The sequence below is a fragment of the Phyllobates terribilis genome, unplaced genomic scaffold (assembly GCF_046119375.1).
Source record: "Phyllobates terribilis strain yellow unplaced genomic scaffold, ASM4611937v1 Scaffold_1__5_contigs__length_1240528914, whole genome shotgun sequence".
NCBI lineage: Eukaryota > Metazoa > Chordata > Amphibia > Anura > Dendrobatidae > Phyllobates > Phyllobates terribilis.
In genome coordinates, this window is record NW_027362761.1 from 128008022 (window position 1) to 128027425 (window position 19404).

The following is a 19404-nucleotide window of genomic DNA, read 5'->3' on the forward strand; positions in this document are numbered from 1 at the left end:
AAACTGGTGTCAATTGCTTCACTGACACACTGAAAGAAATTGTTAATGGAGGTCAGAAATGGCAGTATTTTCTGAAAACGTATAGTACAGACCAAAAGTTTGGACACACCTTCTCATTTAAAGATTTTTCTGTATTTTCATGACTATGAAAATTGTACATTCACACTGAAGGCATCAAAACTATGAATTAACACATGTGGAATTATATACTTAACAAAAAAGTGTGAAACAACTGAAAATATGTCTTATATTCTAGGTTCTTCAAAGTAGCCACCTATTGCTTTGATGACCTTTGCACACTCTTGTCATTCTCTTGATGAGCTTCAAGAGGTAGTCACCGGAAATGGTCTTCCAACAATCTTGAAGGAGTTCCCAGAGATGCTTAGCACTTGTTGGCCCTTTTGCCTTCACTCTGCGGTCCAGCTCACCCCAAGCCATCTCGATTGGGTTCAGGTCTGGTGATTGTGGAGGCCAGGTCATCTGGCGTAGCACCCCATCACTCTCCTTCTTGGTCAAATAGCCCTTACACAGCCTGGAGGTGTGTTTGGGGTCAATGTCCTGTTGAAAAATAAATGATGGTCCAACTAAACGCAAACCGGATGGAATAGCATGCCGCTGCAAGATGCTGTGGCAGCCATGTTGGTTCAGTATGCCTTCAATTTTGTGCCTTTATATGCTATTATATGTCAACCACTCATCCCTTAAGTGTTTTTTAATTCAAAATAAATTTTTATATCTTGAACCTATGCGCTTTTGAGCAGTCACCTGCGAGCCTATTGGAACGTTTCCACTAAACTTACAGTGGAGTCTCTATCATTATCCACAGGAGCGCCTCCGGTAATCTCTTTCACAAACCCACGTGGAGGCAACCTGTCGGGCCAGGACAAGGTGTGCAACCACGGCTTTCGGATGAGCGGCAGACCGTTGGTGGAGACCCTGTAAAACATTTTATTAAATCTTTACTAGAGTTGTGCCTGAGTCTGCACAACCCACAAAGGTGAGCCTCTCCAGTTACCTTTTCAAAATTCTATATGTGATGTTATTTACTACGCTCAGATAGCGCTCCTTTCTTTTCCCAGTTTTTATCTTTCTCACTGCCCAGATTTTCTGAACAGTGTTTGGAAGGCTTATGATTGTTATTGAAAAAAAAGTTGGCTATATTGGTTACTGATACTTTTTTTTAAATGTCAGGAATTTATATTTGTACATTTTGAGTTGTTTGGTTATTATTCTCACTTAAATGTATGAAAATAAAAAATTGAGATGGGAAAATGTATGTTCTTCTTTAGATGCATCATACACACACATATACATATAGTACTGGTACTGTACACACACACACACACACCACTTTTCCAAGAAGAAGATGAAAGTTTTGGAATTGCCCAGTCAGAGACCAGACCTGAATCCAATTGAAAATCTGTGGGTTGACGTGAAAAGGGCTGAACACAAGAGAATCCATCACAATCTGACAGATTTGGAGTGCTACTGCCATGAAGAGTGGGCAAATAATAAACTCCTACCCAAAAAGACTGAATGCTGCCAAAAATTCAAAGGGTACTTCAAGAAAGTATTAGTTTAAGGGTGTGCATATTTATGCAATCAAATTATTTTAATTTTTTATTATTTTTTTTCCATTCAAAAAGATTTCAGTTTGATTTTTAATTGAATTTTACAGCTATTGAACCCGTTCTACGCCCAGATGGTGAGCATTATTATTGGTATATGGTCCCCTATCCTGGTCCCCTATCCTGGTATATGCTCCCCAATCCTGGTCCCCCATCCTGGTATATCCTCCCCCATCCTGGTCCATGCTCCCTCATCCTGATATATGCTCCCCCATCCTGGTATATGCTCTCCCATCCTAGTCCCCCATCCTGGTTTATGCTCCCCAATCCTGGTCCCCCATCTTTGTATATGATCCCCAATCCTGGTCCCCCATCCTGGTATATGCTCCCCCATCCTGCTCCCCCATCCTGATATATGCTCCCCAATCCTAGTATATGATCCGCCATCCTGGTATATGCTCCCTCATCCTGGTATTTGTGCTCCCATCCTGGTCCCCCATCCTGGCATATGGTCCCCCATCCTGGTATATGCTCCCCCATCCTGGTATATGCTCCCCCACCTGGGTCCCCCATCTTTGTAAATGTTCCCTATCCTGGTCCCCCATTCTGTTATGTGCTCCCTCATCCTGGTCCCCCATCCTGGTATATGCTCCCCCATCCTGGTCCATGCTCCTCCCATCATGGTCCCCCATCCTGGTATATGCTCCCTCATCCTGGTAAATGCTCCTCCATCCTGGTCCCCCATTCTGTTATGTGCTCCGTCATCCTGGTCCCCCATCCTGGTCCCCCATTCTGGTAAAAGCTTTCCCATTCTGGTCCCCCTTCCTGGTTCCTGCTCCCCCATCCTGGTATTTGCGCCCCCATCCTCGTATATGCTCCCCCCATCCTGGTCGCCCATCCTGGTATATGCTCCCCCATCCTTGTATTTGTGTCCCCATCCTGGTCCCCAACCCTGTTATGTGTAGCCCCATCCAGGTCCCCATCCTGTTATGTGCTCCCCCATCCTGGTTCCCCATTCTGGTATATGCTTCCCCATCCTGGTCCCCTATATTCGTATATGCTCCCCCATTCTGGTCCCCCATCCTGTTATATGCTCCCCCATCCTGGTATTTATGCCCCCATCCTGGTCCCCCAACCTGACATATGCTTCCCCATCCTGATATTTGTGCCCCCATCCTGGTCCCACATCCTGCTCCCCCATCCTGGTATTTATGCTCCCATCCTGCTCCCCAATCCTGGTATAACAAAACCAAAAAGTGCATATACCCCTTTAGGAATAGAAATTATATAATACCAAATTACCCAGAGGGTAAATAAATCCCATCCTAAGGGATATAAAACATTACTTTTATTTATTAAAATGTAAAAAAAACGGTTAATATTAAAACTTCTGCTGATATGAACCTACATTAAACTATTATTATACACTTAAATATGGGTTCATTTTATATAGTAACAGTCCCTACTAATGATTCTACCACACTCCTCCCCTGGCCTCCGGCTCGAACAGATACGCCACACTACTCCCCAGCAGGTATGTGCTTATGGTCGCTGGAGATCGTGGTATGCGTTCAGTGCCTACGCATAACCGCGATCTCCGGCGCCACACTCCTCATCCCTGTCTGGGATGTGGATGTGTTCTTATGTCTCTGGCGAGACTGCGCAGGCGCATTGCGTTCGCGCAGTCTATAGAGGCTTCAGACAGAACATCACATCTCTGATTATATTATAGATATTAAAGGTGGAAAAAGTTCTGAAATTCTTCTTCTTGGTTAAAAAATATTTACGTGACAAAAACTTGTAATTTTAACAGGGGTGTGTATACTTTTTCTATCCAATCTCTATTTTCATACCGCCCTCATTCTTTTTGTTCATGCAAGGTAAAGAGCCAATGCCTAGTTGGACATGTATTCCCTGTTCATCATGTTATATATACTGTACTATTGCTGGGACTGCCATTGCTGACCCTACACTGCCAGACACACTGTCTCTATATTTGCCACGTGATAATTTTTTACTATGTGGTTTCTGCCATTGTTACTAGTGATGGGCGAGCACTAAAATGCTCGGGTGCTCGTTGCTCGGGTCAAGCACATTGGAATGCTCAAGAGCTCGACCCGAGCAACGAGCCCAATGTAAGTCTATGGGAAACTCGAGCATTTTTCAGCTGGCTCCCCCAGGAGATCTGCGAAGGGTCTAAAAATTGCCCAAATCGATGGGAACAGTGATCAAATGACATGGAAACAGCATGGGGAAGACCGCTGGAAGCATTTCTGACTCCCAAATCACTGCTGTCAACAACGTTGTCAGAGTTATTACTCCACTTTTACGAACTCACAATAAAGCATGCAAAAAGGAAACCAAAATGGATTTTCCAGGGAAATATGTTAAAGAACATCCTTTCCAGGGTAATGACTTGAATATAAGGCAAAATAAATAACCAAAGCCAAAAATACTCCTTCACACCTTGGGCTATGTTCACACGTAGCATTTTTGATGGGTTTTTGCACTTTTGCATTGCTTTTAACCCTGACAAATGCATTCACTGGGAGATGTCATTTTAACATTTTACAACTTTTTCTGGCCATGTGGTGTGTGAGACATCATCAGACACATCCTGTTTCATGTACAGTGGTGGCCAAAAGTATTGGCACCCCTGCAATTCTGTCAGCTAATACTCAGTTTCTTCTTGAAAATGTTTGCAATCACAAATTCATTGGTATTATTATCTTCATTTAATTTGTCTTCAATGAAAAAACACAAAAAGAATTGTCCTAAAGCCAAATTGGATACAATTCCACACCAAACCTAAAAAAGGGGGTGGACAAAAGTATTGGCACTGTTTGAAAAATCATGTGATGCTTCTCTAATTCATGTTATTAACAGCACCTGTAACTTACCTGTGGCACCTAACAGGTGTTGGCAATAACTAAATCACACTTGCAGACAGTTAACATGGATTAAAGGTGACTCAACCTCTGTCCTGTGTCCTTGTGTGTACCACATTTAGCATGGAGAAAAGAAAGAAGACCAAAGAACTGTCTGATGACTTGAGAAACCAAATTGTGAGGAAGCATGAGCAATCTCAAGGCTACAAGTCCATCTCCAAAGACCTGAATGTTCCTGTGTCTTCCATGCGCAGTGTCATCAAGAAGCTTAAAGCCCATGGCACTGTGGCTAACCTCTCTAGATGTGGACGGAAAAGAAAAATTGACGAGAGATTTCAACGCAAGATTGTGCGGATGGTGGATAAAGAACCTCGACTAACATCCAAACAAGTTCAAGCTGCCCTGCAGTCCGAGGGTACAACAGTGTCAACCCGTACTATCCGTCGGTGTCTGAATGAAAAGGGACTGTATGGTAGGATACCCAGGAAGACCCCACTTCTTACCCCGAGACATAAAAAAGCCAGGCTGGAGTTTGCCAAAACTTACCTGAGAAAGCCGAAAACGTTTTGGAAGAATGTTCTCGGGTCAGATGAGACAAAAGTAGAGCTTTTTGGCAAAAAGCATCAACATAGAGTGTACAGGAAAAAAAAAGAGGCATTCAAAGAAAAGAGCACGGTCCCTACAGTCAAACATGGTGGAGGTTCCCTGATGTTTTGGGGTTACTTTGCTGCCTCTGGCACTGGACTGCTTGACCGTGTGCATGGCATTATGAAGTCTGAAGACTACCAACAAATTTTGCAGCATAATGTAGGGTCCAGTGTGAGAAAGCTGGGTCTCCCTCAGAGGTCATGGGTCTTCCAGCAGGACAATAACCCAAAACACACTTCCAAAAGCACTATAAAATGGTTTGAGAGAAAGCACTGGAGACTTCTAAGGTAGCCAGCAATGAGTCCAGACCTGAATCCCATAGAACACCTGTGGAGAGATCTCAAAATGGCAGTTTGCAGAAGGTACCCTTCAAATATCAGGGACCTGGAGCAGTTTGCCAAAGAAGAATGGTCTACAATTCCAGCAGAGCATTGTAAGAAACTCATTGATGGTTACCGGAAGCGGTTGTTCGCAGTTATTTTAGCTAAAGGTTGTGCAACCAAGTATTAGGCTGAGGGTGCCAATACTTTTGTCTGGCCCATTTTTGGAGTTTTGTGTGAATTGATCAATGATTTGATTTTTGTTTCATTCTCTTTTGTGTTTTTTCCTTGCAAGCAAAATAAATGAAGATAATAATACCAAAGAATTTGTGATTGCAATCATTTTCAGGAAGAAACTGAGTATTATCTGACAGAATTGCAGGGGTGCCAATACTTTTGGCCACCACTGTATGAAGGAGGGACTCTGAAGGTCACAAAATCTATTTTTTAGGGCCATCAGGTGGCCTTTACTATTCTTAAAGGGCTAGCAGTCACCCCTCCCTATTCTTAGAGAGCCATCAGCCGGCTATGCTTTGTTGTCCCATTACTAATGAGTGGCTCTCCTATACTGTTATTGCGTATGCAGTGAGTGGCAGAGCTGCCCAAAATTTGGACGCACCCCAATACCCCTTTGAAAATTTGGACGCACCCCAATACCCCTTTGAAGAGACTTAGAGGAGGGTCTCCTGAAAACAATGTTCTCATTATTAGGAAGTGGGATTCCCATTGTGTTTGCCTATGCAGTGAATACAAGGGTTGCCAAAAATATGGAGGCACTCCAATGCCCCTTGGAAGAGATGTGGAGGTCAGAGGGCTTCCTGAAAATAATGTTCCCATTATTAGGAAGTGGGTGTAACATCCCTGGCGGCGTGCTGGCATGGCTTACCATCTCCCACCATGCAAGACCGCCAACTTACCTACCAGTCCAGGCTGCACACTATGCTCGTCTACCTGCTGTGTGCATGTCTCTTGTCTGCTGGCTTAGGGCGGCGGCATTGGCACTTCCTGATTCTTAAAATTACAGTGTGTGAAGTCCTAATGCATCCCCAGCCTATTGCTGTGAGTTACTGGATACTTAAACCTCCTCCACCCAGTAGGAGGTGCCTGAGCAATACTTTCTTTCAGTGTGTTCTGTGCAACTGAGTTGCCAGGTCCTGTCCTGTATCTTGTCTGCTTCCATCACCCTGAGGGCTGAGTACCCAGGCCCGTTACCTGTATCTGTGACTTCTAGTCTTTTCCGCCACCCTGGGGGCTGTATGCCCAGGCTCGTTCCTGTATCTTGTTCCGGGTTCAGTTCCTGTCTGAACTGTGTCCTAGCCCATTACCTGTTTGTCTCTATGTCCGATCCTTCCCTTTTCCTGCAGTGTTTGAACCAGTACCTAACTCCTACTCGTTGTCTCTGTACTTCTGTTTCTGAGCTTTGTGTCCACTCGCTATTTCATTGCAAATACCTTGTGTGTATCTGGTTCTGCTTGTCCCGTTTCCCTGCTTCCGTATCTACCTCCTGTGTTCTAGCTATCTTCATGTGTTTCCCAGTCACTTCCATGTGAACAGAGCCCTGTCCTGTCTGTTCAGCTTGCCCTCCGCACCTGCGGCTCTGCTCTGCTCCACTTGTCCTCTGCACCTGCGGCTCTGCTCTGCTCCGCTTGTCCTCCGCACCTGCGGCTCTGCTCTGCTCCGCTTGTCCTCCGCACATGAGGCTCTGCTCTGCTCCGCTTGTCCTCCTCACCTGTGGCTCTGCTTTGCTCTGCTTGTCCTCCGCACCTGCGGCTCTGCTCTGCTCTGCTTGTCCTCCGCACCTGTGGCTCTGCTCTGCTTAGCTTGTTCTCCGCACCTGCGGCTCTGCTCTGCTCAGCTTGTCCTCCGCACCTGCGGCTCTGCTCTGCTCAGCTTGTCCTCCGCACCTGCGGCTCTGCTCTGCTCCGCCTCCCCTCCACACCTGCGGATCTGTTCCTGTATCCCAGTCTGTACTGGTCCCTAACCAGCCTGTTTACCTACCTGCCAGTACCCGCCTGTCTGTATACCAGCCGTGCCTGCCAGTATCCGCCCGTCTGTATACCAGCCGTGCCTGCCAGTACCCGCCAGTCTGCATACCAGCCAAACCTGCCCATTCCTACATTCCCCGGTGTGGGTCAACAGCTGTGTGACTGGTGTCTGACCTGGAGTAGCACCTGGGCCACTTCCCTCGTCCCTCCTCAGACCACGGAGTCGATTAAGCCGCCATGCATCCGTGGTCGGATCTGGCGTTGCCCCTAGTCACGCCCCTCCAGGCACTCCTCGGTTCATGGCCCAGTGGGACCACTAACCACGCTCACGCCAAACAGTCCGGGCATGAGCGTAACAGTAGGTCTCCCATAGTATTGGCCTACGCAGTGAATGCAAGGGTTGCCAAAAATTTGTAGGCACTCCAATGCCCCTTGGAAGAGACGTGGAGGTCAGAGGACCTCCTGAAAACAATGTTCCCATTTTTAGGAAGTGGGTTTCCCATTGTTTTGGCCTATGCAGTGAATGCAAGGGTTGCCAAAAATTGGGAGGCACTCCAATGCCCCTTGGAAGAGATGTAGAGGGCCTCATGAAAAAATGTTCCCATTATTAGGAAGTGGGTCTCCCATAGTGTTGGCCTATGCAGTGAATGCAAGGGTTGCCAAAAATTGGGAGGCACTCCAATGCCCCTTGGAAGAGACGTGGAGGAGGGCCTCATAAAAAAATGTTCCCATTAGAAAGGAGTGGGTCTCCTATATTTGTAATGCCCATTCACTAAGTGTATGGGCTGACAAACATTTACCCCTGGGGCAGGGCCAGTGTCAGCACCCAGTGCACCTGGGCAAGTGCCGGGGCCCTGAGCAGGCGGGGGGCCCACTCGCAGTCAGGCACCCCGCCGGGCTATGGGCGGAGGAGAGCGGTGCCAGCGCCCGCCCTTCTCCCCCGCTTGCTCAGGGCCCCGGCAGCCGGATACTAACCTCTCCCCGTGCCTCCGCAGATCCGCTGTCTTCCTGCTGTGCGCTCCCTGTGACATCTCAGGTCAGAGGGTGCGGTGACATCTTTCCACCGCGACCTCCCCTGAGCCATCACAGGCAGCGCAGAACGGGACGACACCGGCGACGCTGGAGTCCGGACCTGAGGAGCAGCAGCAGGTGAGGAGGAGTGAGGTGAGTATTTGACTTTTTTTTTTTATGTATGGAGGCATGGGGCATTATATGGGGAGGGGTTGACATCCTGCATGGGACATTATATGGGGGGAGAGGTGACATCCTGCATGGGGCATTATATGGGGGGAAAGGGACATCCTGCATGGGGCATTATATGGGGGGGAAGGGACATCCTGCATGGGGCATTATATGGGGGGGAGGGACATCCTGCATGGGGAATTATATGGGGGGAAGTGACATCCTGCATAGAGCATTATATGGGGGGAAGGGACATCCTGCATGGGGCATTATATGAGGGGGAAGAAGTGACATCCTGCATGGGGCATTATATGAGGGGTGACATCCTGCATGGGGCATTATATGGTGGGGAAAGGTCATCCTGCATGGGGAATTATATGGGGGGGAGGGACATCCTACATAGGGCATTATATGGGGGGAGAAGTGACATCCTGCATGGGGCATTATATGGGGGTGACATCCTGCATGGGGAATTATATGGGGGGGAAAGTGATATCCTGCATGAGGCATTATATTGGAGAGGATTGACATCCTGCATGGGGAATTAAATGGGGGATGACATCCTGCATGGGGCATTATAAGGGGGGGAAACAGCCTGCATAGGGCATTATGTGGGGGGAACAGCCTGCATGGAGCATTATACGGGGGCCAGTATCCTCTATGGAGCGCTATAAGGGGACCAGTATCTGGTACGGAGCATTATATGGGGGCCAGTATTCTGTATGGAGCATTAAATGGGGGCCAGTAATCTGTATGGAGCGTTATATGTGAGCCAGTATTCCGTATGGAGCGTTACATGGGGGCCAGTATTCTGTATGGAGCATTTTATTGGGCCAGTATTCTGTATGGAGCATTTTATGGCGGCCAGTATACTGTGTGGAGCGACTCGCCGATTTCTGAGCTATTGTGGAATTTACAATAGGTATCACTCATGTAATGTAAGAAGTTAAATCTTTGCATTGTACTATGTATATATTTCTCTGCAGTATTTGTGCATCATGAATCGTGGTATGTGCTAAAGGGGCCAACTGAGACTCTTTCGCCCAGGGCCCACAAAAACCTGAAGCCGACATCCTCTTTGATTGTGAGCAGAGAACGTTTCAGAATACAGAGAAGTGGGATGGTGACGCTAATTATGGCGTCATCGCCGCTCACCATCTTGGTGGAGTCCTCAAAGTTTTGGAGGATGGTACATATGTCTGACATTCATGTCCACTCCTGAGGTCTTATGTGTGGAGTCTGAGCTGAATACCGATGGCCTTGTTGATGCTGGTACTCAACAACTGCCCTCTTCTGCACACAAATCCTTCCCAACATCTGCAGTGTAGAGTTCCAAAGCGTGGGGACATCACACACCAGTCTGTGAGCCGGAAGCTGCAAACACTGCTGAAACACGGCAAGGGCAGTGGAAGCTGTAGGTGACTTTCTAAAATGGGCACACAGGCTACGTACTTTAACAAGCAGATCCGGCAGCTCTGGGTAGGATTTGTGGAACCGCTGAACCACGAGGTTAAGCACATGGGCCAGGCATGGTACGTGTGTGAGCTCGCCTTGCCTCAGAGCCGCCACCTGGTTCCGGCCATTGTCACACACGACCATGCCTGGCTGTAGGTTCAGCAGTGTGAGCCACAGATCTGCCTGCTCTTTCAGAGCTGTCCACAACTCTTCAGCATTGTGCGGTTCGTCACCTAAGCATATTAGCTTCAGCACAGCCTGTTGCCGCTTGGCCGAGGCAGTGCTGCAGTGCTTCCAGCTTGTGAATGATGTGGTCATTTCGGAGATGGAGGCTGAAGAGGAGGAGGAGGCTGAGGAGGATGAGGTGCAGGAGCTGTAGACTGTAGGCCAACCCTGATTGACCTAGGGCCTGCAATCCTTGGCGTCGGGAGGACGTGTTCCGTCCCAAGGTCCGACTAGGTCCCAGCTTCCATTATGTTAACCCAGTGTGCCGTCAGCGAGATGTACCATCCCTGCCCACAAGCACTAGTCCACAAGTCCGTTGTTAGGTGGACTTTCCCGGTAACTGTGTTGTTGAGGGCACAGCTAATGTTTTGGGACACGTGCGTGTGTAATGCGGTGACGTCACACCGGGAGAAATAGTGGTGGCTGGGGACTAAGTACCGAGGGATAGCCGCCACCATCAGGTTGAAGAATGCTTATGTGGCAACATTTCGAGCTCAAGCATTCGCGAAATGTGTGAATTTAGTAGTGTCACTTGTGGGGCGTTAGCTGCGTATTTGCGCTTGCGTTCCAAGGACTGGGGTATGGACCACTGAACGCTGCGCTGGGACAAGGACGGACGTGCTTCCTGATGCTGCTACTTGAAAGTGTGCAATGACAGGTGCAGGGCAGGCGGCTTATTCGCATGCACCATGGACAGGGGATTGGCTTGCAGGCTCCACAGCGGAAGAAGCAGTGATGCCACCCGCAGACACTGTTCCTGGACCCTGGGGTTCGGCCCACAAAGTTGGGTGCTTTGCTGCCATGTGCCTGATCATGCTGGTGGTGGTCAGGCTGGTCGTTTTGCCACCCCTGCTGATGCTGGCCTGGCAGGTGGTGCAAATGGCCTTTTTGGGGTCATCAGCAGAGTCTTTAAAAAACATCCAGACTCGGGAAGACCTAACAGTTGTACTGGCAACTTCCTTCGTGTTGGTGTTACGGGGAATGGTTGCCTGCCTTCTGTCTGTGGCCACCACACTGCTTCTTCCTTCCTGTTGGGGTGCTCTGTCTCCTTTCCCCTGTGTGCTGCTGTCCTCGCTCTGCATGTCCTCCTGCCAGGTTGGGTCAGTCACTATATCATCCACCACCTCGTCTTCCACTTCCACACCCTGGTCCTCCTCCTGAGGAAGGAGGTTCAGGGTGAGAAAAATGCGGTCCAGACTCACAGCTACTGAGACTTGACCGTGTGGAAGACAAGGTGGTGGTGGTGGTGGTGGCTAAGTGACTGGAAGCATTATCTCCTATCCAGCCAATAACCTTTTCACACTGCTCTGTGTTCAATAGCGGTGTTCTGCGGTCCCCTATTAATTGGGACAGGAAGGTCGAGCGACAAGATGTGGGTGTTTATTGCGGCACAATTTCAGCTTGCCCACGGCCTCGGCCCCTGCATTCACCATCACGTCCAGTTTCCCATCCCTTGCCACGTGCCTTGCCCCTTTTAAATGGAGGACAACATCTTCCACGCTCACTACAAATGGCTGAATTTGGAGCTAACTTATATGTAATCCGTGTGACGGAGAAAACACAGTTTTAAATAGCTGGCCTGTAGGTAACTATTTTGAAAAGCAAACTGGTGTCAATAGCTTCACTGACACACTGAAACAAAATTTCAATGGAGGCCAGAAATGGCAATATTTGCAGCACAATTAAATGTGATCCGTGTGACGGACAAACCACAGTTTTAAATCGCTGTTTTTTTAACGCTGTAATATGGAAAGGACCTGGCTGTATTTTGCAGTGCCAACAAGCAAATGGCACAGAAAAACAGTGTTCTCTGGATTGCTTTTTAAGCAAATAATGAGGATTAAGATCCAAGAAAAAATTATTCCTGGTCCCTGAGACCTGGGCCTATGTCTAGAAATATCTAACAGCAGCAGACAGAACTGGAATGGAGCCTCTTGTGCTATATGCACTGCAGTCTGCTATATACACTGCCTGTCTGATATCTCTACAGATGGATTAGTCCTCAGAAGGACTGTTTGTTGAGATGGATATGTGTCTCTAATATAGTTTGGTACACCTACACTAACAATAAACAAGCAAATCTCTCCCTAGCTCAGCAGCAGCTCTCCCTACACTGTCTGATTCTGGAGTGACTGTGACGAGCATGGCGGCGCCAGGTCTGATATAGACCTGATGACGCTGTGCGGCCAGCCAATCACTGTAATGCCATAACCAACATGGCTGCGACAATACAATGAGTGGCAGGCAATCCCTGCATGTTCATTGGCTCTGTAAAGAGCGCCAAACATGCAGGGAGGGGACCCGAGCTCCCGCCGAGCAACCCCGAAAATACTCAGAGAGCGCCGAGCATGTCGAGCAGTGAGATGCTCGGGCGAGCACCGAGCAGTAGCGAGCATGCTCGCTCATCACTAATTTTTACACATCATTTGGCTGTCAACTGTGTTTTATACCACTATACTGTAATGCTGCTGCCTAGGCTGCCATTGCTAGCCCTACATTGCTAGATATCTCCTTATCTGCTCTTCACTGCCAGTTCTGTTGCCACTGCTGCTAGATGCAAACACACATCTCATGCATTTTTTGAGTGTGTTTTGTAGCATTACTGTTCTACTGCTGGTAAGTGTTGCTTTTTCAGGTTGCGCAATCATGAAACTATTCCCAAAATAGGTGTCAGTAAAAATTGAGATGCTGATTTGGCTTTTATCCTAAGTCATATTGCACAACTCGTTAAAGGGTTGATTGTGACTTGTAGGATTGCTGCTTCAAATAGGTGGCACTATAGAGTTCAAGTCCTCTTTTTCTCTGAAGAGGCAATTTGCACAAAAAATAGGTATCATTTTACATGGTGTATTGACAAGCCATTGCTGCTTTATTTTGAAAACAGCTAACATGTTCCTACTCCCTAAATAAAAGGATAATATTTTCTACAATCTGCCCGAAAATTATTACTTCTTCATTTAGCAAAGCACAAAGCTCTTGATACTTCATTAACAGGGATAATTTTTACAAAACCCTTTGTGAAAAAGCTATGTGTTCTACTGTTTGCCAAGCATGTGTACAAAAAACAACAATGCAAGCATCTGCCCCCAAAAGGGATAATTTTAGACCATACTTACAATTTAACAGGCATAGTAAGTCTGTTAGTAGAAAAATTCCTGAAATTTGCATATACCATATGTCCATACAGTAAATACCCCATATATTTTAATCACGTGATAGAATATACAACATACATATGCCCCAGACTATAGACGACCATTCGGAAAAACTAATCGTAACCCAAAAGAAGAGACCGAACACCTAGGTCATAATATACAAAAATTAATAAAGAATACGCCAAACATGTATCAGACTAAAAAACCTTTTTTAGAAGTGTCATTGGTAGTGTTGAGCATTCCGATACTGAAATATCGGGTATCGGCCGATATTCGCGGTATCGGAATTCCGATACTTAATTCCGATACTATTGCAATATCGTATACCGGAATCGGAAGTTCCCATAATGCAATGAGACATTTTCATTTTATTCAGCCAATGAGGATCCTAAGAAGTGTGGGCACATCCTGTTAGGCATGTAGGCATCTTAACTAATGGCATGGCTGTGATTGGCTGCTGAAATGATGTCATGATGCACTATAAAAGCCACCGCCGCCATTTTGAGCTCACTCTGCTGTGAATTCAGTTAGGGATAGGACGCTGTTGTTCTGAGGGACAGTTTTAGCTACCTATTTGCTCTATACTGCTTTACCCAAGCCACTTTCTAAATCACTGTGCCTTGCAGTGCTAGTGCACAGTTCCCTGTGCTGTTCACCGCTATCTGCAAGGTCTGTGTGTGTGAGTGCAGCTCACCCTGTAGTGTGTGCTTCAGCCAAGTCTGGTTGTAGTGCACTCAGTGTGTGTCACTGCCTCATACATTGTCCTTTTTTGCCAATTCATAATTTTTCCTGATATCTCCTATTAGTGTGGTGGTTCCATCTGTATTCAGCTAAATTGGTTCCAAACACACTATATAGGAGTAGATAGAGAAATTTTTTTGGTCTTGCAGCGCTAGTGCACAGTGCTCTGCATCTGTACTGTTCACCGCTGTCTGCAAGGTCTGGTGTGTGAGTGCAGCTCACCCTGTAGTGTGTGCTTCAACCCCGTCTGGTTGTAGTGCACTCAGTGTGTGTCACTGCCTCATACATTGTCCTTTATTGCCAATTCATAATTTTTCCTGATATCTCCTATTAGTGTGGTGGTTCCATCTGTATTCAGCTAAATTGGTTCCAAACACACTATATAGGAGTAGATAGAGAAATTTTTTTCCGTCTTGCAGCACTAGTGCACAGTGCTCTGCATCTGTACTGTTCACCGCTGTCTGCAAGGTCTGGTGTGTGAGTGCAGCTCACCCTGTAGTGTGTGCTTCAACCCCGTCTGGTTGTAGTGCACTCAGTGTGTGTCACTGCCTCATACATTGTCCTTTATTGCCAATTCATAATTTTTCCTGATATCTCCTATTAGTGTGGTGGTTCCATCTGTATTCAGCTAAATTGGTTCCAAACACACTATATAGGAGTAGATAGAGAATTTTTTTTCCGTCTTGCAGCACTAGTGCACAGTGCTCTGCATCTGTACTGTTCACCGCTGTCTGCAAGGTCTGGTGTGTGAGTGCAGCTCACCCTGTAGTGTGTGCTTCAACCCCGTCTGGTTGTAGTGCACTCAGTGTGTGTCACTGCCTCATACATTGTCCTTTATTGCCAATTCATAATTTTTCCTGATATCTCCTATTAGTGTGGTGGTTCCATCCATATTCAGCTAAATTGATTCCAAACACACTATATAGGAGTAGATAGAGGAGCCTTTCTGCAGCATTGGGCCCTGCAGCCCCAGCCAGATTAGTATTAGCCTATTTTTTGCAGCCTCATCTATTGCATTGTAGGTTACCTTCCTACATTGTAATAGCTACAAAAAGTTTGTGATACTATCGTTATTACATCTTTAGGCACATCCAGTGTCTTTTTGTGACAAAAAAAACCTAAATAAAGTTCACCAAACACTCCACTTTACAGTTGTGTAGGCCACATTAGCTCATATTAAAGTCTAGTCCACACTTTATAAAATTAGTGTTTCTTATACCTGTTAGCAGCTGTTCAGGAATAAGCACACTAAGCCCTTAGTACTTTTCTGCCTATCTTTATCAGTCTACCAAGATGAAGAAGGCAGGGAGTAAGGCATGTGGTCGTGGTCGTGGGCGTGGGCGTGGAGTTTCTGCAGGGAGAGGACGTGAGGATTCTGTGCCTGCAGGGAGAGGACGTGGGGATTCTGTGCCTGCTGCGGGCACCAGTGACTCAGCATCCCCCAGTTTTACCAGGGAACAGTCCTTTATGCGCAGCTTTGTAGGAGCTAGCCGTACCCCACTGCTGCGCGAGGACCAAATTGAAGCCGTTGTCGGATGGATGGCAGCTAACGCATCGACTTCAATTAGTTCCAGATCCTCTCAGGTCCTGAGCACTGAAGAGCACCCATCTGTCTCTTCACCACCTGCCAAATTGCCCAGGCAGTCAGAGAGCCCTGGACAGGAGCCATCTCTACTTCTGTTCTCTGAATCTCTTGGCTTGGAAAGAGGGGGCCAGCCAAGCAGAATTCGAGAATTTGAAGAAGAGGTAGTATGCAGTGATGCGCAACCGTTTTGTCTCTCTGAATCTGAAGAGGCGGGTGGGCCAGTGCCTATGGTCAGCAGCACACCTCAGTACGCATCTGATGATGAGACTCAGGTGCCACTTTCTGGTGCGTACTGTGCTGTCGAGACTACCCAGGAGAAGCAGTTGTTTGAAGAGGGTGGTGTAGATGATGAGGTCCTTGACCCATCATGGCGTGAGGGACAGGAAGGTGGTGGGAGCAGCTCTGAGGAAGAGATTCCCCGAACGGCCCAAAAAGGAGGGAGAGGGAGGGGGCAGACTTGGTTGCCTGTAGCCTCCACTTCGGCACCCATTAGGAGCATGGCTCTTCCAAAATCCAAAGCGGGCGCTCCCAAGACTTGCAGTGCCTGGTCCTTTTTTGACACAGTTGCAGATGACATTTGCTTTGTCAAATGCAAGCTGTGTAATCAGAAGGTGAAAAGAGGGAAAAGTGTCAGCAACCTCAATACCACAAATATGTGGAAACATGTGCGGACCAAGCACGTGGTGGAGTTACACAAACACACTGAAGACCTAGGCCAACCTACAGCGCCACCTACCACCTCTTCAGCTCGTGTTGTAGCCTCTTCCTCCAGCTCACACACAGCTGGTTCGGCTTCCTCACAGGATCGCCATGGAAGAATCTCTGGCACTGTTGTACAGAGACACAGTGTAATTCCACCCACAGCACCACTTTCCCAGTCATCCTCACACTCCCAGGCCAGTCTACAGCCATCGTTAGCACAGGCATGGGAGAAAAGGCGCCCATACTCGGCAAACCACCCCCGAGCACAGGCTCTGAATGCTGGCATTGCTAAACTACTGGCCCTTGAAATGCTATCATTCAGGCTGGTGGAGACTGACACATTCCGTAACTTTATGGCATTGGCAGTCCCACAATACAACGTGCCCAGCCGCTTTTATTTCAGCAGGCAAGCCGTCCCTGCCCTGCAACATCATGTGGAGGGAAAAATTAAACATGCGCTACAAAACGCCGTCAGTAGCAAGGTCCACCTGACCACTGATGCGTGGACCAGTAAGCATGGACAGGGACGATACCTTTCCCTCACTGCCCATTGGGTAAATGTTGTGGAGCCGGGTACAGATCTTGAGAGTGGCGCTGTACGTGTTCTGCCAACTCCAAGGATTGCAGGAATCCAGTCTGTACACATTGACTCCTCCTCATACTCCAGTTCCTCTGAATCAGCGCTGCAGGAGCCGTCACGGTCTACCTCCACATCGACCCGTGAACGGTTACCTGTTATGATGACCGATATGAGCACAGCCGTGGCCAAACGTCAACAGGCCGTATTAAAATTAATTTCTTTGGGGAATCGAAGCCACACAGCGCAGGAGCTCTGGAATGCCATCAAGCAGCAGAGTGACGTGTGGTTTGTGCCAGCGAATCTCCAGCCAGGCATGGTAGTGTGTGACAATGGCCGAAATCTGGTGGCAGCTCTGGGCCTAGGCAACCTCACTCACATCCCATGTCTGGCACATGTGCTCAACTTGGTCGTGCAGAGTTTTTTGAGGGACTATCCGGATCTTGATGCACTGCTTCACAAGGTCCGCATAGAGTGCGCTCACTTGCGGCGTTCCAGCAATGCAAGATCACGCATTGCAGCTCTGCAGCGCCGATTATGTCTTCCGGAACATCGCATCATATGTGACCTACCCACCAGGTGGAATTCAACGTTACATATGTTGGAGAGGTTGTGTGAGCAGCAGGCAGCAGTAATGGAGTACCAGCTGCAGCAGGCGCAAACAAGTCGCAGTGCGCGCCGTTCACACTTCACCACCACTGAGTGGACCTCTATGAAGGACATTTGCCACGTTTTGCGTGCCTTCGATTATTCCACGCGGATGGCGAGTGCAGATGATGCACTAGTCAGCATGACTATCCCCCTTATCTGCCTGCTTGAAAAAACACTGCAAGCACTAAGGGACGAGGTTTTGGAAGAGGTGGAGGATGAGGAGTCACAAATGCCATCTGCTTCTCTACAGTCTGCGCAATGTGGTTCCTCACAAAGGCCTAGGCAGGGGACACTTTGTGAGGAGGATGAGGAGGAGTCAATGGATGAGGAAGACATCTGTCCAGAGGAGGGAGGTACACAATGCTCTAGTAGTCAGTATCTAGAGCGAGGGTGGGGTGATGCAGAGCAGGCAGAGATCACGCCTCAAGCAGGGGACAGCGTTTCTTGGCCAGTTGGCAGTCTGCAGCACATGGTTGATTTCATGCTGCAGTGCCTCAGAAACGACCGCCGCATCGCCCACATTCTCAACACGGCTGATTATTGGGTGTCCACCCTCCTAGATCCTCGCTACCGGGACAACTTACAAAGCCTCATAACACCATTGAACCGGGAGCGTAAAATGCGGGAGTACCAAGACGCACTGGTGCATTCCATCATGTTCTCCATTCCAACCGAGAGCAGTGCTGCTAGTGCTTTACAAAGCAGCTCAGTGCGTCGAGGCAGTGGAGGAAGCTCTGCACAAAGAGGGAGCAGAAGCAGCGCCTCAGCACAAGGCAAGACCAGTATGGCCGAAATGTGGCAAAGTTTTGTGTCCCCGCCGCCACAAATGTCTACACCATCACAGACAGCTCCAGTCAGCAGGAGGCAACGTTTCCGTCAGATGGTGACAGACTACATGTCTTGCCCTCTTAGTGTACTCCCAGACGGCTCTTCTCCCTTCAAGTTTTGGGTCTGTAAGCTGGATACATGGCCAGAGCTTAGTCAGTATGCACTGGAGGTGCTAGCTTGCCCTGCTGCTAGTGTATTATCGGAACGCGTCTTTAGTGCCGCAGGTGGTGTACTAACAGACCGTCGCATGCGACTATCCTCCGATAACGTTGACCGGCTTACTTTTCTCAAAATGAACAAGGCCTGGATCTCTCATGAATTTGCCAGTCCTCTTCCAGAATAAATAATTGGTTGGCAACAGTATCCAGGTCTCCTGTTCTGTTCATGTTTCTACCACCTGAACTGTAATCCCTGAGCTCCAACACCGCCAGTTGGCGCTCGGAAGTGCCGTCTGCACAGTCAACACTTGCTGCCGTGTTATTGGGGTTCAGTAACGTCAGCTGTTCTCCTGCTGTGCGGACGGCAATTTCTCCTGATTTGTCCACATCCACTGTACTACACATTTTAAAGTTGCTCCAATTACTCCTCTGGCTCCTCTGTTTTCATTCTTATCCCTGGGCTCCAGCACCGCCAGTTGGCGCTCGGAAGTGCTGTCTGCACAGTCAACACTTGCTACCATGTTATTGGGGTTCAGTAACGTCAGCTGTTCCCCTGCTGTGCGGACGGCAATTTCTCCTGCTCTGTCCACATTCTCACTACTACAGATTTTAAAGTTGCTCCAATTACACCTCTGGCTCCTCTGTTTTCAGTATTATCCCTGAGCTCCAACACCGCCAGTTGGCGCACGGAAGTGCCGTCTGCACAGTCAACACTTGCTGCCGTGTTATTGGGGTT